The sequence below is a fragment of the Moschus berezovskii genome, chromosome X (assembly GCF_049115385.1).
Source record: "Moschus berezovskii isolate FMDL1 chromosome X, NW_MosBer_1.0, whole genome shotgun sequence".
Classification (NCBI taxonomy): domain Eukaryota; kingdom Metazoa; phylum Chordata; class Mammalia; order Artiodactyla; family Moschidae; genus Moschus; species Moschus berezovskii.
In genome coordinates, this window is record NC_142488.1 from 27,369,987 (window position 1) to 27,395,618 (window position 25,632).

Here is a 25,632-nt window from a genome sequence, read left to right on the forward strand (position 1 = left end):
TTAGCACAGCATGGCACAAGGGAGGAAGCCAGGATGGTTATTTGTCCTCTTTCTGCTCCAGACAGTCTCTGGCACTTCATGTACCTCCTTAGTTGTTCCAGTTCTCCCTGGAAGTGCCCATTCCCTGTGCCCTGATCCCTAAAGAACCTGTACTCTAGTTCCCCCAATTTTTCTTGTCCCATTCACCTCGTGTTGCTGAATTGTTTCTGTAATAAACTGACTTATCTGTTCTTTTTGCATGCTATCAAATTGTAAGGAACTTTACTACATGTTCAGTTAAAGAGTTTTCCTTGAGCTTTCAAATACAAAAATAAGTGTTAAAAACTTACGATTTAAAAACAACAGCAACATAGTCTTTATGATTTTTGGAGGAAAGTGGGAGGACAGTTTGGAGGAATTTTGGCACTCAGTGGGATGGCATTGTAGGAGCCATGAAATTTCAACTGCTTCCTCTATTTACATTATGGATACAGTTTATTTGTAATTTCTTCCAGTTTAAAATTGAAGTCACTAATCTTACGATTCCTGTGCTGCCTTGACTTTGTTAATAATTAATTTCCTTTGCTTGGCATATCTTTAGTTCGCACCATAGTGTTTGAGAGCTTCCAATCTGTGGATCTGAGAAAATGCATTATTGAACATTCTTCCAACAGTTCTCTTTTCATTTCGCTCCTCCGGCCTTCTCATTACCCAGTCTCTAAAACATACCAAGCTTGTTGCTGTTCTTAGCGAGTGCATTGCTGATAGCTTATTCTTTTTGTTCATGCCACTCCTCTTTCCCTTTGTAGGGGAGTCTTTAGGTTTTCCTGGCACCACTGTCAATCAGGACAGGTAGGTTTGTGTCAGGTGAGAGAGCGTTAACCTGCTTCTCTTAAACTGTAGCATCTATGGTTCCAAAAGGTGTCTCTCAGAGAGAAGAAACAGGGTCACCTAACACAACACAGTATGTGAACACATGAGTTTTTCTGTGGTGGAAGTTTACAGATATCAAAGGATATGTCTGGTATATTCTTCAAACATGCAGCAGACTCTGACAAGGACAGTACAACTCAGGCACAGTTCCTAGAGAACTTTCATAATCTCTCCTTTTGCTGCCCTCAGGCAGAGTGGGAAGAACTAGAGATCATCCCAGAGTAAACTCTACCAGGCTCCACAGAGAACTCATTGATTCATATGAAAGGGATGGTTGAATATGAGATGTGTAAGGATCTGAAGATTATTTTGATGCTTCCCAATCCTAAATGTTTAGACTTCAGATGTGAACCTGCCACATCAAAAATCTTAACTTGAGTTTGGGATGGACAGGTGAACACTGCTATATTTTAAACGGATAACCAACAAGGACCTGCTGTAAAGCACAAGGATCTCTGCTCAATGTTATGTGGCAGCCTGGATGAGAGGGGAGTTTGGGGGGAAATGGATACATATATAAGCATGGCTGGATCCCTTCACTGTCCATCTGAAACTATCACAACACTGTTAACTGGCTATACTCCAATACAAAGAAAAAAGTGTTGTTGTTGTTTTTTAATCCTAACTTATTATGTTTCCTCAATATTCCCTTGACCGTGAAAGTGTTAGCTGCTTAGTCATGTCTAACTCTTTGCAACTCCTCTGTAGCCTGCCAGGCTCCTCTGTCCATGGAATTCTCCAGATAAGAAGACTGGAGTGGGTTGCCATTTCCTTCTCCAGGGGATCTTCCTGACCCAGGGATTGAACCCGAGTCTCCTGCATTGCAGACAGATTCTTTACCTTCTGAGCCACATAGAAAGCCCCCAATATTCCCTTATAATCAAATAAATGATCATTTCCTATGTAGTCCAACTCATCTTGATAAAAATTATAAGTCCTACAGGTCACTTCAAAATTTAAGGTGTGCTTACATTTGAGTTAAAAACATTTTTTAAAGGCATCTAATGACCCTTCATTCAACATTTATTAAATCCCTACTCTATGCCATGCTCTGTGATAGACACTGAGACTTTATAGAAAATGGAAAACATTTTCTGTTCCTAATGTACCAATACATATTAATGGTAATTCATTTCCTACTGAAGTTACTGCTTTTATGATTTTTGTACTGTCTTCACTCTGTAAATAATCACACAATATTTGCATTGATTATCACTTCTGCTTGAAAGTTCCTCTTCTCCCTTCTCCATTGGTGAATGCCATATTTATTTGTTCTTCAATATCACAACGAGTCAGACATGACTTAGCAACTAAACAACAGCAACCGTCCAGCCCCAAACAGCTAAGTCGTGAAGACTGCATTTTCCTTCTTCTCATCTCCACAGGGACTAACCATTTGTGTGCATTTGTCTGTTTTTGCATTGGTGTCCTTGTCAGCAGGGTGACATTCATCTTGTTATTGTTAGCACCTAGCGCAAAGCCTGACACACAGTAGATGTTTCTATAATCTAAGCTGCGTTGACTTGGGTGAAATAGCTCACAGGCATCTCACCTGTCTGTGGAGAGTGTAATTTTATAATAGAGTGATCTGAAAAGACAGCGCACCCGGCTTGCCCAAGGAACCTGAAAGGCATGAGAAGGTGAACCCTGTCCCTATCTTAGGGAAAGTTGTTCTTTTGTGACACTTTTTTTGAAATCGGAATTGGCCATTTTCTTCCACTGCCATGGGCTGTGGCCTCTCAGTGCTGAGGGCCCCATTGTCGACACAGCTGACCATGTTTTTATCAGTTCAAATGAAGAAGCTGTTTGGCAGCAGAGTATTGACTGACACTGGCATGCTAATCATGTTGGCCCTTTCCTCCCTTTTCTGACCAAAGGGAAAAGGTTACAAGAAGATGGCTGCTGGGAAGTAAAGGAAAGCAGGTCATGAAAGGCTCCATGCACAGCCTAAAGTGGTATTAAAATATAATATTTCACAGATTACTGGATGTCATAAAATTTCCCCAGCTATTTGCAAGAGTGGAATGCTAATCTTCGATTCAGTTTTGTGGGTGTTGATTTCCACAGAGGAAATAGCACAGATGATAGAGTTGAACTGATGCGTGCCAGGATGTGTTGTAGACTTTGACTAGGAATTCAAGATTTAGTTGTGCCTCTCTTTAAAAAAATCGTAGTCCAAAACTAATGTGAAAACCCAAATTCTCCAACAGGTCTGGACTCAACGAGGGTTGAAAATCCTCAACAGAAACTCTCTGGTAATCAAGCAGCACCCGGCAACAAATGAGCACCGGTGAGAATTACTGGACACTACAAAATTATGTCAATTCATTGAGATAAGTTGTTGTCGGGTCTTGAAAAAGGTGGTATTTACCCACCCAGGATTATGCTAGTATATCCCACTGAGGCTGTGCCTATAAAGAAGGTTCAAGGTCAGAGTTCCCTGGGTACCATATAGCACAGGAGCTGTACTGGCTATCTGCCGTCCTCCTCTCTAGGTGTGCTCTCATCCCTTCTCTTCCCTGCTCCTTGCCTGACATCCTTTTAGATCACAGCCCCAAGGCTCCTTTTGCTCCTGTCTTCTAGATGGTTTTAACCTACTTGGAGCTCTGGAAGACTGAAGAGAAAAAAGAGAGAGAAAAGGGTATTTTTCCTCCAAGATCCTTTCCTACAACCTTGCCTTAGACTGGCTCTGTTGCTCAAATTATCTTCTTGAGGTAACCTACTCTACATAATTTTCTCATGTTCTGGGTTCCAGTAACTTCTCCCTTGTTCTTAGGCCCTATAAGTGGTGACAACTCTACTGTTACTAGCCTCAGATTCTTGCCCTATATCCTGTGGTTCCACCTACACTCAAACGAATTCTTCGTGCTTAGGAACTTTATAAACCCTCTATGAATTACTTTAACTTTAGTATGCCATGTGTTTCCTGATAAGAGAAGGTGAAACCGACAACACCAAAGCTTTGTTGAATAAAGTATCCTCAAACAACACAACAGAAGCTGGGGTATACAAATGTCATTATGTGATATGGAAAACAAACTCCTTTTGTTATTGTTGTTTAGTCACTTAGTCATGTTGGACTCTTTGCGAGTCTTTGCAACCCCATTGACTATAGTCCTCCAGGCTCATCTGTCCCTGGAATTCTCCAGACAAGAATACTGGAGTGGGTAGCCATTTCCTTCTCCAGGGGATCTTACGACACAGGGATCAAACCCATATCTCCTGCATTGACAGGTGGGTTCTTTACCACTGATACCAGGGAAGCCCAAAATCCCTTTAATGAAAGTCAAAAGAGGATGCATAAAATGTGCCACCCTTAAAAGAGAAAATGGGTCCCTATTTATAAGTTTTAAAAGATGAGCCAAAGAACATGCAGGTGGCTCAGACCAGTGTTACTTTACCAATTTGTAGGATATTAGTTCTCAGAAAGAAAAGCCTCAAACATTGTACAGATCCTAAGTAAAATTGAAATTTTATAATATACCCACTTAAGTTAAATCATCTTCATCATTTTTTGGATGAATAGGTCTTAGTGGAAATAAGCACTCCTGTATTTGAGTAGTAAAGCATGTGTACAAGTATTCATTGTATTTTTGGCATTTGAAATTGACATAGCACTAAAAGATTGGGTATAATTATCAAAAAGAACCAAATAATAAAACTGAAGAATGATTTTACAAGCATAGCCCATTCTCTGTACTGTTTTACAATGCTAGTAAAATAGACCTATGTAAGCAGAAGGTGCCAACTTCTCTGACAGGGAGCAATAAATCAAATGTCCCAGGCTTTAAGCAGAATATAGACCTTCCTTACAATATCTGGTGCTACATGTTCAAATAAAATTAAACCTTCAGCAGTTAGGAATGTTCACCTTACAGCTTTTTGAAAGTAATATTTTTATATTTACCAGATACCTTAAGGAGTCCAAGTTGTTATCAGTTCAGTTCAGTCGCTCAGTCGTGTCCGACTCTTTGTGACCCCATGTATCACAGCACGCCAGGCCTCCCTGTCCATCACCAACTCCCACAGTTCACTCAAACTCATGTCCTGTCCATCACCAACTCCCACATTTCACTCAAACTCATGTCCATCGAGTCGGTGATGCCATCCAGCCATCTCATTCTCTGTCGTCCCTATCTCCTCCCACCCTCAATCCCTCCCAGCATCAGACTCTTTTCCAGTGAGTCAGCTCATCGCATGAGGTGGCCAAAGTATTGCAGTTTCAGCTTTAGCATCAGTCCTTCCCATCTTATAAATGAGAAAACAAAATGTCCATTCATAATTATCTCACATTTTTATATTAAATAATACATCTCTTAAGTTTTTAAAATTATAAAAATCTATAGCATATTAACTATAGCTCTTCAGTAGTCTGGAAAAGTAAATCTGAATATGGGGCTTCCCTGGTGGCTCAGAGGTTAAAGCGTCTGCCTCCAATGTGGGAGACCCGGGTTCGATCCGTGGGTCTGGAAGATCCCCTGGAGAAGGAAATGGTAACCCACTCCAGTATTCTTGCCTGGAGAATCCCATGGACGGAGAAGCCTGGTAGGCTACAGTCCACGGGGTCGCAAAGAGTCGGACACGACTGAACGGAACAGAACGGAAAGATTCTTATGATTTGGCTAATGGTACAGCCACTCTATAGTCATATCAAAATTGTTACACAACTTTTTCACTTGGAAAGCTGAACCAACTTTTATAAGCATACTAGAAATCATATTTTATGAACTATTAAATATGTAAGTCATGTTATTTGTTTGTAAAACTCGATACTTGTTGCTTAGTAATGTAAGTAAATCAGACTGTGACTTAGGTAATCAGTTAATATATTTGCTATTGAATCTATGGATTAAATAAATTTAAATAATAGAGTTATATTGGTAATACCAGAACAAAAAAGAACATTTTCAATCATCCTCTAAGTTTCAGGTGCTGTTGGAGATAGAAGGATGACTAAAACACAGTTCCTGTTTTTTTTTTAATTGGAGGAAAATTGCTTTACAATGTTGTACTGGTTTCTGCCATACAACAACATAAATCAGTCGTAAGTATACATATGTCCCCTCTGTCTTGAACCTCCCTCTCACCCCCGACAAAAAATAATTCTTATCCTAAGAAAACTGATAATCAAGGGAAGGGAGAGTATGTAATTGAATAAAATGTCAGTTTAAACATGGTAAACTATTTCAGAGAAATAAAAGTATTGCAAGGTTTAACAGGAGTAGATCATTTTCACTGAGTTTATCAGGAGAGAAATCACTGAGGATGTCTGAGAATGAGATAGATCTTGAGGGATCAGTAAGATTTCAAAAAGGAAAAAATGAGAACAAGGGGAGGAATTAATGGAAAAGAGCATTACATGAAGAAACAACATAAAAAAGGCATGGCAATAGGAAAACCTATAGAATATTCAAGGGAAGTCTGAGTTGACAAAAACATAGGATAAGAGAATTATTTTCAGCATGCAACAGACTTTGTACTATGTACATATAGTATGAGTAAATAATTTTGCTAGTGTCTGTGCTGTCAATAAAGCAGGGCAAAGGCTAATAGAGTTTTGCCAAGAGAACGCACTGGTCATAGCAAACACCCTCTTCCAACGACACAAGAGAAGACTCTACACATGGACATCACCAGATGGTCAACACCGAAATCAGATTGATTATATTGTTTGCAGCCAAAGATGGAGAAGCTCTATACAGTTAGCAAAAACAAGACCAGGAGCTGACTGTGGCTCGGATCATGAACTCCTTATTGCCAAATTCAGACTTAAGTAGGGAAAACTGCTAGACCATTCAGGTATGAACTAAATAAAATCCCTTATGATTGTACAGTGGAAGTGAGAAATAGATTTAAGGGACTAGATCTGATAGATAGAGTGCCTGATGAACTCTGGACGGAGGTTCGTGACATTGTAGAGGAGAAAGGGACCAAGACCATCCCCATGGAAAGGAAATGCAAAAAAGTAAAATGGCTGTCTGAGGAGGCCTTACAAATAGCTGTGAAAAGAAGAGAAGCGAAAAGCAAAGGAGAAAAGGAAAGATATAAGCATCTGAATGCAGAGTTCCAAAGAATAGCAAGGAGAGATAAGAAAGCCTTCCTCAGCGATCAATGCAAAGAAATAGAGGAAAACAACAGAATAGGAAAAACAAGAGATCTCTTCAAGAAAATTAGAAATACCAAGGGAACATTTCATGCAAAGATGGGCTCGATAAAGGACAGAAATGGTATGGACCTAACAGAAGCAGAAGAGATTAAGAGGTGGCAAGAATACATAGAACTGTACAAAAAAGATCTTCACGACCAAGATAGTCACAATAACGTGATCACTGACCTAGAGCCAGACATCTTGGAATGTGAAGTCAAGTGGGCCTTAGAGAGCATCACTACGAACAAAGCTAGTGGAGGTGATGGAATTCCAGTTGTGCTCTTTCAAATCCTGAGAGATGATGCTGTGAAAGTGCTGCACTCAATATGCCAGCAAATTTGGAAAACTCAGCAGTGGCCACAGGACTGGAAAAGGTCAGTTTTCATTCCAATCCCAAAGAAAGGGAATGCCAAAGAATGCTCAAACTACCGCACAATTGCACTCATCTCACATGCTAGTAAAGTCATGCTCAAAATTCTCCAAGCCAGGCTTCAGCAATATGTGAACCGTGAACTTCCAGAGGTTCAAGCAGGTTTTAGAAAAGGCAGAGGCACCAGAGATCAAATTGCCAATATCCGCTGGATCATGGAGAAAGCAAGAGAGTTCCAGAAAAACATCTATTTCTGCTTCATTGACTATGCCAAAGCCTTGGACTGTGTGGATCACAATAAACTGTGGAACACTCTGAAAGAGATGGGAATACCAGACCACCTGACCTGCCTCTTGAGAAATCTGTATGCAGGTCAGGAAGCAACAATTAGAACTGTACATGGAACAACAGACTGGTTCCAAATAGGAAAAGGAGTGCGTCAAGGCTGTATATTGTCACCCTGCTTATTTAACTTATATGCAGAGTACATCATGAGGAACGCCGGGCTGGAAGAAGCACAATCTGGAATCAAGATTGCCGGGAGAAATGTCAATAACCTCAGATATGCAGATGACACCACCCTTATGGCAGAAAGTGAAGAGGAACTAAAAAGCCCCTTGATGAAAGTGAAAGAGGAGAGTGAAAAGGTTGGCTTGAAGCTCAACATTCAGAAAACAAAGATCATGGCATCTGGTCCCATCATTTCATGGGAATTAGATGGGGAAACAGTGGAAGCACTGTCAGACTTTATTTTTGGGGGCTCCAAAATCACTGCGGATGCTGATTGCAGCCATGAAATTAAAAGATGCTTGCTCCTTGGAAGGAAAGTTATGACCAACCTAGATAGCATATTAAAAAGCAGAGACATTACTTTGCCAACCAAGGTCCATCTAGTCAAGGCTATGGTTTTTCCCGTGGTCATGTATGGATGTGAGAGTTGGACTGTGAAGAAAGCTGATCACCGAAGAATTGATGCTTTTGAAGTGTGGTGCTGGAGAAGACTCTTGAGAGTCCCTTGGACTGCAAGGGGATCCAACCAGTCCATTCTAAAGGAGATCAATCCTGGGTGTTCATTGGAAGGACTGATGCAAAAGCTGAAACTCCAATACTTTGGCCACCTCATGCGACGAGTTGACTCACTGGAAAAGACTCTGATGCTGGGAGGGATTGGGTGCAGGAGGAGAAGGGGATGACAGAGTATGAGATGGCTGGATGGCATCACCGACTCAATGGAGGTGGGTTTGAGTGAATTCCGGGAGTTGGTGATGGACAGGGAGGCCTGGCGTGCTGTGATACATGGGGTCGCAAGGAGACACGACTGAGCGACTGAATTGAACTGAACTGAACTGAAAAATCCTCTTTGTTCTGTTTACTCATCCCTCTTTCCCCACTGATCACTGATGACCCCTAATCTTTTTGTTGCTTCTATAGTTTTTTTCTAGAATGTCATACAGTTGGAATCATAGAGTATGTAGCCTTGTCAGATTGCCTTTTTTCACTTGGTAATAAGCTTTCAAGGTTCTTCCATGTCTTTATGTGGCTTGAGAGTTCATTTTTATTTAGCACTGAATAATTCTAAGGGAGGAGAAGGCAATGGCAAGCCACTCCAGTACTCTTGCCTAGAAAATCCCATGGATGGAGGAGACTGGTAGGCTGCAGTCCGTGGGATCGCTAAGGGTCGGACACGACTGAGCGACTTCACTTTCACTTTTCATTTTCACACATTGGAGAAGGAAATGGCAACCCACTCCGGTGTTCTTGCCTGGAGAATCCCAGGGACAGGGTAGCCTGGTGGGCTTCCTTCTATGGGGTCACACAGAGTCGGACACGACTGAAGTGACTTAGCAGCAGCAATTCTAAGGGAGATCAATCCTGGGTGTTCATTGGAAGGACTGATGCTGAAGCTGAAACTCCAATACTTTGGCCACCTCATGCGAAGAGTTGACTCACTGGAAAAGACTCTGATGCTGGGAAAGGTTGGGGGCGGGAGGAGAAGGGGACGACAGAGAATGAGATGGCTGGATGGCATCACCGACTCTGTGGACATGAGTTTGAGTGTACTCCGGGAGTTGGTGATGGACAGGGAGGCCTGGCGTGCTGTGATTCATGGGGTCGTGGAGAGTCGGACACGACTGACTGAACTGAACTGAATATTCTATTGTCTGGATATACCACAATTTATTTATTCATTCTTGTACTGAAGGACATGTTGGTTGCTTCCAAGTTTTAGCAATTATGAATAAATCTGCCATAAACAGTCAATGCAGGTTTTTGTATGAACATGTTTTTAGTTCATTTTGGTAAATACCAAGAAGCACAATTGCAGGGTCATATGGTAAAAGGTTTTGTTTTGTTTTTTCACTTTTGTAAGAATCTGCCAAACTGTTTCCTGAAGTGGCTATACCATTTTGCATTCCCCCCATCAATCATTGTATTGATTGAGTTCCTGTTGATTCACATCCTCAACAGTGTTTGTTATTCAGACTCTGGCCATTCAAGAAGGTGTAGAATAATGTGTCATTCTAATTTGCAGTTCCCTATATATCATGTTGAATATCTTCTCATATACTTACTTGCCATCTGTGTATCTTTGTTGAGGCACCTATTCAGTTCTTTTGCAAATTTTTATATTTGGATTGTTCGCTTTTTTATTATTTACTTTTAAGTGTATTTTGTATATTTTGGATAACAGTCCTCTTTCAGATGCATCTTTATGAATGTTTTCCCTATTTTCTGTCTTGTCTTCTCATTCTCTTGACATTGTTTTTCACTGAGCAGAGGTTTTTAATTTTAATGAAGCCCGTCTCATCAGTTCTGTGTTTCATGGATCATGCCTTTGGTGTTATACCTAAAAAATCATCACCATGCCTAAAGTCATTTAAATTTTCTCCTATGTTGTCTTCTAGGAGTTGTATAGTTTTGCCTTTTACATTTAGGTTTTTGGCCCATTTTGAGTTAATTTTTGTAAAGGGTATAAGGTCTGTATCTACATTCATTTTTTTTTCATGTGGATATCCCCTTCTTCCTCCCTCCCTTTCTTCTTTCCCCCTTTCCTTTGCTGACTTCCTATTCTGGTTTATTTTTGCTTCTGTCCCCTTTTCTCCCTTATTGGGGAGCATTTTAAATCCTGTCAACCCCCAAAATCCTCTCCACAAAATGTTGAAAAGAAAACAGATTTATTTTTTGAAAAAGTATTAAGTCAGATTACAATGTGCTTCTTCATAGGAAATCAGATAAGAATAGAAAGAACGAAATCCTATTCTTTTTATATAGCTGAGCAGTTAAAATCCATTAGATACATATTCACTACATTAATGGTAACTTTTCTTCTTATGAGAAAACTTGACAGCACCCTCTGCTATGCATTCTTTCATAGTTCATCCAGAGTTCACCTGGTAATTGAGGCAGCCTTTTTTTTTTTTTTTTGCTAATTGCTTTTATCCAAAGGAATACTAAAATTTCTCTTATCTCTATGAGAAGGAAATGGTTTATAGCTCAGAGAGAGGCACCTAAGCTAGAGTCCCAAGGTAACAGAAAAATAGAGGCACTGTCTTCCTTAAGGTTTACATTTCAAAGAGGTGGTTCTTAGACCCTTAACAAAAACATTCCTTAGTTGTAAAGTTGACTTAAGGTTTACCTAGCCCTTGCAAAGATTTGCATACATATCAAAGAGTTAGAGAAAGAAGTCACAGATATTAGATTTCACAGGGGAGTGCTCTAATGGAGAGGGAGAAGACAACACTTTCCCTTTGACAATAGGGAAAATTCAATTTTTAAATTTACCTTTATATTTTCAACAAAGATCCTTTACTATTTGCTAGGCACTCCAGCCTGCAATGCAGGAAACCTGGGTTCGAGCCCTGGGTTGGAAAGATCCCCTGGAGAAGAGAAAGGCTACCCATTCCAGTATTCTGGCCTGGAGAATTCCATGGACTGTATAGTCCATGGGGTTGCGAAGAGTTGGACACAACTGAGCAACTTTCACTTTCCAGCATGTATAGGTTTATAACAGTGAAGTTACTGGAATGTAGTGTAGAAACAAACTGAGAGATTGGTCAGGAGTGGGGGGAGCATGCTTTAGCATGAGAATGGTACTAGTGATAGAATGATGGTGATGGTAATCTGGTCTTTTTAACACCAGCAGCATTGCTTTCTTCTGTAAGTGGCCTTCATCAGGGTAGGAGCATGAAGACCAAATTTACTGTTATCCTTGAAGATACTGGCTGTAACAAAACTCCTTTTTGTTGAGATACATAGTGTATGGTTGAACTAAAAAGGCATTACATGTAAATGGGATATACTCTCATTTCACTTGACTTTATCTGCAAAGACCTAAAGGCAAATTGGTAGAAAGCAACATGATATATTAAGTAGGACCTGAATTAACCACTACTAAAGACACATGGCTATTAACTGCTATGTTGGTTTAACCCTTGAGAAAATTACATCAAGGGATCTTCAAGGCTCCTTTCAACGCTACCCAAAATGTGGTCCAAGGACCCAGAGCAGCACTTGGGATTGATAGAAATGCAGATTCTTGGGTCCAGCCCAGCTCCTCTGAAGCAGAGTCTCCATCTTGACAAGATCCTCAGGTGATTGTATACACCGTAAAGTTTGACAAGCACTGCTATGAGGTACTGGGAAAGACAAAAAAAAGAATTACAAAAGTGGTTCAAAATGTGAAGGGAGTTCTAGAATAAGAAGACTGGATGATGACTGAGAGAGGAACAAGAAGAGTAAATTCCAATTCCAAAGAGCTGAAGGGAGGATTTCTGCAGCTTGAGTTGTGGCTGGAAAAAAAATTAAAAAGCAGAATAGAGCCTGGCAACTTTTGGACTTCAGAAACAAACTGAGGAAAAATGTGAAGGGGAGAAAGAAAAAAGAAAATCAGTTCCTTGAAGGAGTAACACTAAGCTTTTTCAGGCCCAAGAAAATTCTTTATTACACTGGAAATCATGAGGACCCTCAGCAAGCTTCCTGCTCCTTTCAGATAAAATGGATGATTCCCTAGAAAAATATAAATTCCCAAATCAGACTGAAGAAGACAAAGATAGACTGAAAGGGTAAATAGCTAGAAAATATTCAGAAAGTAATAAAAATAGCCATCCTTCAAAAGGTAACAGGCCCGATTAATTTCTCAGGTCAATTCTACCAATCTCATCAAGAACAGAAAATATTTTTTCCACTTAAAATTTGTTAAAGCATAAAAAATGAAGAAAAGTTTGCCAATATATTAGGCGAGCATAACCCTGATATTCAAGTCTTATAAGACCTTGTAAACCAATCTCACAAAAATAAATGTAGAAATCTTAAATGAAACTTGAGCAAAAAAATATTACAAGAGTGAAGAGTATTAGATCTAAGGATTCATTCCAGGAATGCAAGGATAATTTGTACTAAGAACTATATTAATATAATTAATCACATTAACAAAATAGAAAATCATATTACTTCCACTCAATGCTAAATTATTTTGATAAAATTCAAAAACTTTCCTAATGAAAATTCTCAGTAATTCTAAGAATATAAATTTCTTGACTTGAGAACGACTACCTACCAGAAGCTTACAATAAACATCATAGTTAACAGGGAAATTTGAACAGCATTCTCATTATCAGTAGGAACAAGACAAGAATTCTCATTATCTCCACAACACTGTTCTGGAAAGCCTAGCCAATGTAATAGGACATTAAAATGTAAGAAGAACTAAAAATATTAGCAAGGAAAAGAAAAAATTATGATAATTTACAGACACTATGAGTCCAAGAGAACCAACCACAAACCTATAAAGCCAATTAGGAAACCCATCAAAGTGGGCAGATATACAATAAGAATACCAAAGTCCTTAAAGTTTTGCTATGCATCAGAAATAACCACTTTCAAATACAGTGGACTCATACCACCTATCAATAAATATTTCTTGAATGAACAACAAAAAAATTGCCATGGAAGAAATACCCCACTCACAATAGCAAGAAAAACTGTTTTAAAAAATCTCCTGTGAATAAGATTAAAAAGAAGTGTGCAAGATCTATTTTAGGAAAAAACACTGAAAGTCATGAAAGAAAATCTAAATAAGAGTCATACTATGATGATGAATTTAAGAGTGAATATTAAAAAATATCCAACTGTACATAGAATTGATTGATGGTTGCCAGAGTCGGGGTGAAGGGTGGGAGGAATGGATGAAGGTTGTCTAAAGTTAGAATTTTCCAGTTATAAACTAAATAACTTCTGAGGATGTAAATGTACAGCATGTTAAAATACTGTATTCTGTATTTTAAAGTTGCTAAGAGAGTTGGTCTTAAAAGTTCTCATCACAAGAAAAATTTAACTGTGTGATAATGAATTTTACACTTATCAAAGCTTTATGCTATATACCTGAAACTAACATAATGTTATATGTAAATTATACCTCAACTTGAAAACTGAATTTTCAAATATGCCTCAAAAATATACCAAATTATTACATGGATTCAGTAGCAAGCAAAATTCTTATTAAGATATTTAATAATGTATGACAAATTAAATTTTGTGTTCTTTTGAAAGGTTAAAACATAATAGCCAAAGATATTTGGAAAAGAGGGCTTCCCTTGTGGCTCAGCTGGTAAAGAATCGGCCTGCAATGCGGGAGACCTGGGTTCGATCCCTGGGTTGGGAAGATCCCCTGGAGAAGGGAAAGGCTACCCACTCCAGTATTCTGGCCTGGAGAATTCCATGGACTATACAGTCCATGGGGTCACAAAGAATCGGACACAGCTGAGTGACTTTCACTTCATTTCACTTCGTTGGGGAAAAAAGAAGTGAGGGGAGAAATTATCTTACCAGATTTGAAATATTCTACAGTATTTCCAAGTTCCCACCCCCAACCCCGGCAACCACTATTTTGCTCTATGAGTCTTAGATACATCATATAAGTGGTATTTATCATATTTATCCTTTTGTGACTGGCTTATTTAATTTAGCATACTGTCCTCAAAGATCATCCATGTTGTCATACGTTGCAGAATTTCCCTTTTTTTTTTGTAAGGCTGAGTAATGTTCTATTGCATGTATATTTCACATTCCCCCCAGGTCTTTAATGTCCCAAAGTTATCCACTCATTAATAATCGCAAAGATGGTCAGGTCATAATGTAGTAATTTGCTATTTTGGTTTCTCACAAATGTTTGTATTAATTTTAAATGAATTGACTTCTGTTTTTTACTGAATATATTTGACACATAACATTGTATAAAGTTAAGGTGTACAATGTGTTACTTTGATACATTTATATATTGTAAATGATTGCTATTGTAGTGATATTTATCACATTAGATAGTTATATAATAGTTCAATATTATTGTCTATATTCATTATCCTTATTATAGTTTATCCATTCATCTATTGATGTACATTTATATTGTTTCTATATGTTGGCTATTTTTAATAGTGCTGCAATGAACATGAGCATGCTAATATTTCTTTGAGATCTTAATTTCAATTCTTTTGCCTAAATATCCAGAAGTGGGATTACTGGATCTTATTGTTAAGAGAATAGATCTCATGTTAAGTGGTCTTGGGTTTCCCTTGTGGCTTACCTGGTAAAGAATCTGCCTGAAATGCAGGAGATCTGGGTTCGATCCCTTGGTTGGGAAGATCCCCTGGAGAAGGGAAAGGCTACCCACTCTAGTACTCTGGCCTGGAGAATTCCATGAACTGTACAGTCCATGGGGTCACAAAGAGTCGGACACAACTGAGCGACTTCACTTTCTTTAAGTGTTCTTACTGCAATAAATCGCCACACTCTTTCCCTGGGCATATTTTTATGGTCCAGGCAACTTAGGTCTGTGCATCCTGACTCATTCCTGCCAATAACGTCTCTTTGCATGTGCCCATTCTCTGTGCCATATCTTTGTCATTCTCATACACATGGAAGACGTTCTGAGATCCTATACCACTATAGAGTCAAGGGTACCCCACTCAAGAACATGGGCCCTTCTTTCACAACCATACATAGAATGGCATGGGGAATCCTTGGAGACTATAGCAAACCCCATGAATGGACAGAAAATAGAGATAGCTCTTTTGCTTCTAGAAGCCACTGAGCTCTCAGCTCCCCCAACCAAAACAAAACAAAAACCCCAAGGGTTTCTACACCCTGATCCACCTGAGCCAGGAGTTTGGTTGAGGCCTGGGGTGGGAGTTGAGGGCATAGGACCCCTTCTCAGGACTTTCTAGTCTGTAAGCTCTCAGCAGTTCCCCTCTTGGCTCCCCTCTGCTTTTGCCTAGACAATATCATCTATCCTTGGGTCAAAGGAAATTTACTCTGAGTCATCACCTTTAGGTTACACTACAATCAGTCTTCTGAAATTCACAGAACAAGACTGAGCCTTTCCTTAAAGCCTTTCCTTAAAAGGGTTTCACCTTTTATGAGACAACATGTTGATATCTTGCAGAATCCCAACCAGAGGTGCCAAGAGCAAAAAAGATCTGCTAATATGTTTGTGATGTATGTATATCTTCATCTGTTTTGAATGTGAATTTTGTTAAAGCCTGCTGCTGCTAAGTCACTTCAGTTGTGTCCGACTCTGTGTGACCCCATAGACGGAAGCCCACCAGGCTCCCCCATGCCTGGGATTCTCCAGGCAAGAACGCTGGAGTGGGTTGCCATTTCTTTCTCCAATGTGTGAAAGTGAAAAGTGAAAGTGAAGTTGCTCAGTCGTGTCCGACCCATAGCGACCCCACAGACTGCAGCCTACCAGGCTCCTCCATCCGTGGGATTTTCTAGGCAAGAGTACTGGAGTGGCTTGCCATTGCCTTCTCCGTTGTTAAAGCCTAGAAAAGGTTTATTAGGTCTTACTCCAAATCAGGTCACAAGGCTACCTGCAGAGAAGTGGGTACTGGTGAATGGAGACTTTTGATTTTCCTCTTTCTGCTGAATTCTTTGAGTACTTTATAGCAGTGATTCTCAAATTTTTGCATGACTCAGAATCCCTTGGAGGACTTGGTAAAACTCTGATGACTGGGCCCCAGCTGGTAGTTTGCATTTCTAACAAATTCCCAGGTGATATTCACATTGCCGGTCCGGGGACCAAATTTGGAAAACCATTGCTTACAACACACTCATATTAGTAAATATAAGCTTAGTAAACATAAATTATATGCAAATTACAAAATTAAAGTTTATGATTTTTACAGCATTTGCACTGAGTCTACTACTACTACTAAAACGTGCCCTGTTCCCTAAGGCAGGGAGTGTTCAGTCCCTAAGGCAGCCGTTGCAAGGAAATTGATCAAGTGTGACACCTCTGTCTTCCTTCACCCCAGCCCATTTGTAAGTTGACATGAACCTCCTCCGTCTGGGAAGGGCCTTCCTATCACTGGCTTTTGGTGATTGAAATTCATTCTGCCTAAGTTACTCCTTTTTCAGTTTTCTTGGAACATTTCCTCCCCATGTGTTTTCAAAAGAGAAACCAAAATGCAGTGAGGCAGTGAGGAAACATTGAAACTTAAAAAGGAAATAGCTGAATAGATAGATTGCTTGGATTCCCCCGTCAGTGCCATCAGTGTGATCCATTTCTCTGGATAGTTAATGAACACTTATCAGTAGACTTTTCAGTATCTTTTGCAAGTGGCATTACGTTTTTGCTTCAGATTGTAGTTTCTTGCATTTGTCCTATAAAGAAATATATGTGGTTTGTGGGTTTTTTTTTTTAAAGATGTCCTTAGAGAGCTGGCCTGATTTCTACCCTTTATGGCTTTCTCATTTGCCTTTCATGTCTCTGGATTTGGCTACAGCTCTTAAACTTCCCTATTTTTCTATATTCTGGCAGATAGAATCTTACTGTTTAGGGAATTGCTTCTGTGGATTAATGTTTTTACCTGTTATTTTCGCCTGGCTCAGTGAATCTAACCAGTAAACCCACTCTTTTCACACCATTTTATTTGCTCACACAGCCAATTGAGTATTCCAAATATAGGGAATATATTCATACCAATTTCTTCTTAAGCTGCTCTTCTAGCATGACTGGGACTTTCTGTCACAGTCATTTTCTTTCCATATTAGCTTCTACTTCTGTTTTGTCTGTTCTACTTTGGGGTATGTATGCTGCAAATGCCTCAAGTCTATCTTTGCCTCCTTGCTTGTTTTGCAGCAAAAGTGAATAGCTGCACTCAACTGATGGAGTCTTAATGTGAATGTATTTTAATTAAAACTTCACATGTAGGCCGATGAAAATGTCTAATTTAAACTGGCTTCTAAAAACTCTTTTATTTTAATTATGGACATAGAGTGGCATGTTGTTTCAAGCTGCTGCAGATGTACTCTTTGGAGGCAAATAATAAACAACCAGGAGACATTATTATTGTAAAAGCAGGGGTTGGCATTAGCATATTTTACATTCTAAGGGAGATCGACCCTGGATGTTCATTGGAAGGACTGATGCTAAAGCTGAAACTGCAATACTTTGGCCACCTCATGCGATGAGTTGACTCACTGGAAAAGACTCTGATGCTGGGAAAGGTTGTGGGCGGGAGGAGAAGGGGACGACCGAGAATGAGATGGCTGGATGGCATCACCGACTCTGTGGACATGAGTTTGGGTGAACTCCGGGAGTTGGTGATGGACAGGGAGGCCTGGCGTGCTGTGATTCATGGGGTCGCGGAGAGTCGGACACGACTGAGCGACTGAACTGAACTGAACTGAACTGAACTGAACCCATTCAAAACTTTCAGGCCTAGAATTTTTCCTCATAGGTATATACCCGACAGAAATGCAAATATATACTCACCAGAAGACTCATACTGCAATGTTCATAGCAGCAATATTTGTAATAATCCAAAGCCAGGACTTAAATAAATGCTCATCAACAGTAGAATGGATAAATGCCGTATTGCCACATACGGGCAATTAAAATAAACCATGGAAAATACATATAATAGTATGGATAAGTACTATTTATAAGTACTCACCACCACTAATAATGTCAAGTTAAAAGAAAACTAGTTGCAAAGGGAAGCAGTCAAAAAGAGTATATATCCTAGGGTTCCATTTAAATTAAGTTCAAAAACAGGCAAAACTAATCTATGGTTAGTAGTTACCCTTCAATAGTGTTAACCCTTGGGGAGTGGTTATTAATTGAAAGAGAGTACAAGGGGTGTTCTGGGAGCAGGAGATCAGCCCTTTGTTGATCTGGGTTGTGATCCATTTTGAAAGTTGAATTGTAGAAATATGATACATGCATCTTGCTGTGTGTATATTATGCATCAATAAAAAGGAGAAAAGAATATCAAAGAAAAAACTTTATTATACATTACTCTACTCTCTCCTTTTCACATATTTCCTCTTCAAACCCACTCTGTGTTTGTCTTTGTAGGGGACCGTGTTTCATGTTTCTCTCACGTGTCTGCACATCTTTGGAGCAGAGGCATTGTTTGCTTTTGTTCTGGACTCGCTTTTCCAGGATGTTTGTAAGCCAGCAATCTTGGGCAATAGAGATGGCATCTCCCTCTGGGGAAGAGGGAAGATTTGTTAGCAGAAGAAGAGTAAAGATAACCTCTCCATCAGGGCAAAGTTTGGGCAGGTTTCCTCTCAACCCCTTCTAAAAGATTTGAAGTGCCCAAACACAGGATTCTTCCATTTTGTCAACTCACTGCAAACAGGCATCCACCTGACAGGCTCCACATTGCCCTTGGGAGGTTTGGGATCGGGGAGGGGAACAAAGGGAACTGATCCAAATATGCTCATGCTGCCTGCTGTGCTGTCAGTAGTAAAGTAAAAATCAGTCCTTCATGTCTGATTCAGGAATCTTGTGCTATCTGCCAATATCCACAAAACTGCATCAAGCCACCCAGTTAGCTTGCAAGTAGGATGAAATCTCAGATCCTTCATAGTGCTTGATCTCTTCTAGTCTAACAACAGTCCATGCTGAGTTAAGGTGCTGTCATTTGGGGGTCATATTTTGTTGACTTTGCTAACAAAAGTCTGTCTAGTCAAAGTTATGGTTTCTCGAGTAGTCGTGTATGGATGTGAGAGTTGGACCGTAAAGAAAGCTGAGCACTGAAGAACTGATGCTTTTGAACTGTGGTGTTGGAGAAGACTCTTGATAGTCCCTTGGACTGCAAGGAGATCCAACCAGTCTATCCTAAAGGAAATCAGTCCTGAATATTCATTGGAAGGACTGATGCTGAAGCTGAAACTCCAATATTTTGGCCACTTAATGGGAAGAACCGACTCATTGGAAAAGACCCTGATTGCTGGGAAAGATTGAAGGTGGGAGGAGAAGGAGACAACAGAGAATGAGATGGTTGGATGGCATCACTGACGTGATGGACATGACTTTGAGTAGGCTCCGGGAGTTGGTGATGGACAGGGAAGCCTGGCGTGCTGCAGTCCATGGCGTCACAAAGAGTTGGACACAACTGAGCGACTGAAAAGAACTGAACTAAACAGGCCTGTGTTACTAGTTGAACTGCTCTCAGTGATCCATAAAATAGGTTTTCTTTTTCTTCAGTTCATAGATGAGGAAATTGAGGTTCCGAGATCAAGTTACCATAGTTACTATCTATTACACAGCCAGCTAGTGACTGACTTGGAATTTAAACCCAGTTGCTCTGCCTTGAGAGCCCATAATCTTAAGTCTTTAGTCTCACATATGGACCAAGTTCATCTAACAGGGTCAAGAACCACACCTTAATTACCTCTTATGGTAGAACTGGTGAAAATCACTGAAAATAGACAAGTTTAAAAGGAACCATTTGTAAAAGCCGTTTGTGGAAGCATCATCGCTTCACTGTCAAAGAAACCACCACTCATGGCAGCATGTAGATGTTTGTTCTCCCATAAAGCATTGCTTCTGACAAGTATTCTGGTATAGAAATAGCTGTCACTAATAGCTTCTTCTCATTATACCCCAGAGTCTTTAAATCAAAGGAATGGTGTGGCCCACCAGTCCAATATTTACAATGAAAGTTTTTCTATTTTAGGGAACACTTAGAGAAAAGATTAGATTAAAGAGACAATAATGTGCAACAAGAGAATCTCCATGCACAGCAAGGTCTTAACTTTTAGCTCTCTTCTTTTTTTGCACCTGCTCTTTTACTATCATCAGGATTTAACGAACATGTTTTTCTTTGGAAAGAAAAACAATCAAATGTTCTAAATGTAATTCTTCTAGGTCTCAGTTTAGCCTCTTTTCAATAAGAAACCTGCAAGAAAATATAAAGGGGGAAAAATATGCGCTTGGTTGGAGGTTATATACTCTCAGTTACTGGATGGTAGATACATTGCATTTTTCCTAAATGTAAATTTCTCAAAGTAAATTGAAAATTTCTCTCTGTGACAGAATTATCTAAATTAAAAAATGCACTTGCAATGGTTGGGAAAGGTTTTGTAAAAAGGACTTCAAAAGGAAGTGAAGGTACTTCACATGTTCAGCTAGGAACGGCTGAGACAAAATCAACCCCTAGGTCTATTTTTCATGTTTAAGATGTATGTTCTGATGGGAGTGTGGCTGCACTCACTGCAGTTCTCAGAAATCACTTACAGAAAATACACTTAGTAAGACTGGGGAATGCATGCTGAAGGGCAAAAGCCACCTTCCTTTATAAAACCAAATGCAGACTATGAGAGACCCAGGTGGTAGCAGGATTCTTCTCCATGCCCTCTCCCAGGTCCTGCTGCTTGTTGGATTCAGTTAGCTCGCAGAAACCAGGCAGTTGACGCTCCATGGAGAATCATTGGAGCGAGACTTATTTTTAGGAGGCAACCAGATTTTACGGCAAGTGATGAGTGGCAGGGAAAACCAGCTAAACTAGAATGTTATCTGTTCTGTCCCCACCTGCAAGAACCCCTTGCAATTAGCTAGCCAGGAAGACCATACTCAGAAGAGAAAAAAAAATAATAAAGTAATATAAAATGTGGCACACATCCAGAGACAACACAAGAAAAAACAAGAATAATTTTTCAAATTTAATTTTTAATTTTCTTAGTTAGCAAATAGAGCACACTTAATACCCTGGTAGCTCAGATGGTAAAGCGTCTGCCTACAATGCAGGAGACCCGGGTTCTATCCCTGGGTCGGGAAGATCCCCTGGAGAAGGAAATGGCAAGCCACTTCAGTATTTTTGCCTGGAGAATTCCATGGACCAAGGAGCCTGGTAGGCTACAGTCCATGGAGTCACAAAGAGTCGTACACGACTAAGCGACCTCACTCACTCAATAGAGAATGAGTGTGCTGCTAAATGAGTGTGCTGCTACATAGTTTTTCAAACATCCATGTAACCACCAGCCAGGCTTGGACCCTAGAAGTCACCCTCGTTTTTCCTATGACTATCTTTCCCCCAAAAAATAACCATTACCCTGACTCCTATAACTGTTCTTTGTATTTCATTATAGCTTTACAGCTTATTCATGAATCCTTAAATACCATAGATAGTTATGAAGACTCCTTTCAGTTATATTTAAGTGGAATTATACAGCATAGATTGTTTCATGCTCTGCATTCTGTCTGCGAGAGTCACCCATGTTGCGGTGTATAGCTGTGGTTTATTTATTTTCAAGGAGTTGAATTGCCAGCTCATAGGGAAGGCCAGGCTGTTTCCCACAGCGCTTGTGGTCTATCTGTCCCCAGCAGTATATGAGAATTCCAGCTTCTGCACATCCTCATCTTCTCTGAGTGTTTTCCATCTTTTTCACTTTACCTATTCTAATGGGTGACTAGTGATATCATATTGTGTCCACTGATTAATGAGGCTTAAATTCTTTTATATGCTTATAAAAGGCATGACATAATAGCCATTATGTAATTCTGTTTTGTGAAGTACCCATTCAATTATCTTACTCATTTTTCTATTGGGTTGTCTCTCTTTTTCTTAGGGCTTTATAGTGGCTTTTAAAACATACTCAAGATAAGAGGTTTTCTAAGTTATAAGTATTGGAACTATTTTCTACCACTATTTTGATGGCCTTTTTACACTCTTTTTTTTTTAGAAATATTTAGTGAATTTACTCAAATGAAGAAAACTTAAATGATACAGAACTGAAAATATCAGAAATCTATATACAATAAAAAGTGAATATACATTTGTCAATTCCATTGACATTTTCAGTTAAGTATTCATACAAATACAGATTCTCCTTTTTCTTACATATAGGAATAACATACATAAATACATGACATGATTCTGGCAAAAAAATAATCAGAGATACTGAAAATATTCTCAAGTTTTAAGAATGGTGTAGAATAAGTTTTAACAACAACATTCTACATGAATGGAAACCTCTGATTTAATTCCATGATTTTATCATGCCAGAAGCATGGTTGCTTTTACTTCTCTTCAGTTCAGTTCAGTTCAGTTCAGTCGCTCAGTCGTGTCTGACTCTCTGCAACCCCATGAATCACAGCACGCCAGGCCTCCCTGTCCATCACCAACTCCCGGAGTTCACTCAAACTCATGTCCACAGAGTCGGTGATGCCATCCAGCCATCTCATTCTCGGTCGTCCCCTTCTCCTCCCGCCCCCAACCTTTCCCAGCATCAGAGTCTTTTCCAGTGAGTCAACTCGTCACATGAGGTGGCCAAAGTATTGCAGTTTCAGCTTTAGCATCAGTCCTTCCAATGAACATCCAGGATTAAACAGATATTAGTATCATACACATTGGCTTATTAATAATTAAGGCATTTTGCATACAGAGTATCTCAGTGTCAACAAAAAATTTTTAGTACTGATTATTTGCTATAATGGTTTAAACTTTCAAAGTCTTTTCAACATAAAATAATAGCTGCACACATTTAAGTGTTTTCTTATAAAACACAATCTTAAGAAAAAGTAATGATGATTGGTCTTTGTGATTCCTAGTAATAAGTCCTGTCTTATTTTTCACATAGTATAAATTATATTCTTATGCAGGATTGCATTAAGACCCAGTACTTCTTAAACAATGTTGCTAAATAACCATATAAATCTCAAATGCAGTCAAAGGTGAACAATCTTGTAGTGCACTTTCCCCTCATTGAAGCTGAAGCTGCTCCTTTTGGATCTTTTTCCACTTCAATGTGAAGTAGCTTGGTAGCATTTCATTAGTGGTTTCATTATGCGGTTTTTTAAAGGAAAAAACGGTTTTGATTTCTTCCATAGTTCTCAGATGGGATATTTTTGGGGAAATCATATAGACCAGGGATGTTTTGAATAGCCAAATGCTATAGACGAAGTCTTTCAATGCAACTGTAATAATTAAGCATCTACATCCTTGGCTATATTACCAGTATATCCTGGAACCAAAGTAAGATGGTTTTCCTGTTCCCACAATCCACTTAATTGCTGTTTTAAAATCTGAAAATTTCCATCATTCACAATTTCTGTTTTGGATGATAGTTGTGAACACCACCTTTTTATGACTGCTTGAAGTCAGTTTAAACCAAATTATTATATATTCTTCAAATCTGCTTTTAAGTAGTGACTTTACTAGAGGAAACAGATCTACACAGCAGCCAAGTGAGATGTACTGTTTTTCTTCCTATAAACTCTTGGTGAGCACGGGAAGGCAATCCACCACAACTCCAAGGTCCTCTATCTTTATCCAATATGATACTAGTTCACTGATACTTCTCTTTCTCCAGAAAGTTAAAGCTACATTCAATCTCAAATTCCTGCTGAATAAAACCTGTGGCATTGTTTCATGGTCCTGAGAAACCTCAGGAAAAAAGCCACTATATTTTGATGATGAGCTTTCTGTCTGTGAAGAACCAGAATCACTGAAGTTAATCAAATATGTTCGACTGTCATGCCGTAAATTTTCAAGGAGGTGGCCTGAACAAGCCAGTTCATTTTCTTTATTTGCCATGACACGGCCCCCACTTTTAGGGGGCTGCTTTTTTCTGTAACAAGGATTTTGAACAGGACGATGAACTTTCTTTCTTCTATAAACCTTACATTGTTTATCTGGGCTTTTCAAAGCTTGTCCAACTGTTCTAGTTATGTAAGCAGCCAACTGTTTTGGACATTTCTTAACCTCCTTCATGTTCTTATTAGTGAAATTAGAGGTCCTTTTTCTAGGAAGATCAATGGAATGATCCTCAGTATTATTACAAAAGTTGCATTTTTTAACATTGTGAGTTTTAGATGCCATCAGTTCAGTCACTCAGTCGTGTCCAACTCTTTGTGACCCCATGAACCACAGCATGCCAGGCCTCCCTGTCCATCACCAACTCCTGAAGTTCACCCAAACGCATGTCCTTTGAGTCGATGATGCCATCCAACCATCTCATCCTCTGTCGTTCCCTTCTCCTCCTGCCTTCAATCTTTCCCAGCATCAGGGTCTTTTCAAATGAGTCAGCTCTTCACATCAGGTGGCCAAAATATAGGATTTTCAGCTTCAACATCAGTCCTTCCACTGAACACCCATTTAAGAGATAAAGAACTTAAATCTATTATCAAAGGCAGTCCAGAATCTGAAGAAAAGGTGTTATTCTAACAGAAAAGTTAAATTCAAATTTTTGCACCAGCTTACTTTTTAAGGTAAACTTAATTAACTTTATTTTAAACTTAGTCCTAACCATATACAAAACTCTTTCCTCATGGTTCACTTTTCACAAACTTTATCACATTCTGTACCCATTACTGTGTTCTTCCATCCTAAAAAGCCACCTATAAGTCAGGCTTACTTCCTTTTCCTTTCACAAAATGCAATTCCATTCCTCATACCTTCTTTATTGAAAACACACTTCCTACTTCCCTTAAGTAACCAAGAACTGACTTTTATGTTAGCATTTTATAGATTGGTGAGCATAAATACCAGTGATAATTTCTAAAACCTTTGCTTTCTTAGAGAGAACATTTTAGGATGGCACCAAATATCATTCATTTTTAATCCCAAATCTCTTTAGTTTCTCTGTAAGAGAAAATTAGTGTTCAGCAGTAAATGTTTCAAAATCTTGTTTTATTTGGAAATTACCTAGACTTCCAGCACTTAGTTTAGCATAACCCTTAGAAATTCAAGTTACCCCAATCTGGAGTGACTATTTTAGACAGACATTCCTAAAGCATAATTATTCTTAATAGAGTTTATCTAAAAGCTCATATCTCATTTACATTTTTTAGAAGTTTCTTCACTCAAGGTAATTTCCTTGCTGACAAACTTGTAACATATAATAATATTTAACTTATATTAAACCTAGGTACAATGAAAATATTCTGCTTAATGTTAATTACTCTTAGACATGT

General features: G+C 39.2%; 1 pseudogene; it reads right to left on the reverse strand.

Moving 5' to 3' along the window:
- Nucleotides 1-23,555: 23,555 nt before the first annotated feature.
- Nucleotides 23,556-24,538, reverse strand: LOC129535255 (KATNB1-like protein 1 pseudogene; annotated as a pseudogene).
- Between the last annotated feature and the right edge of the window lie 1,094 nt (nt 24,539-25,632).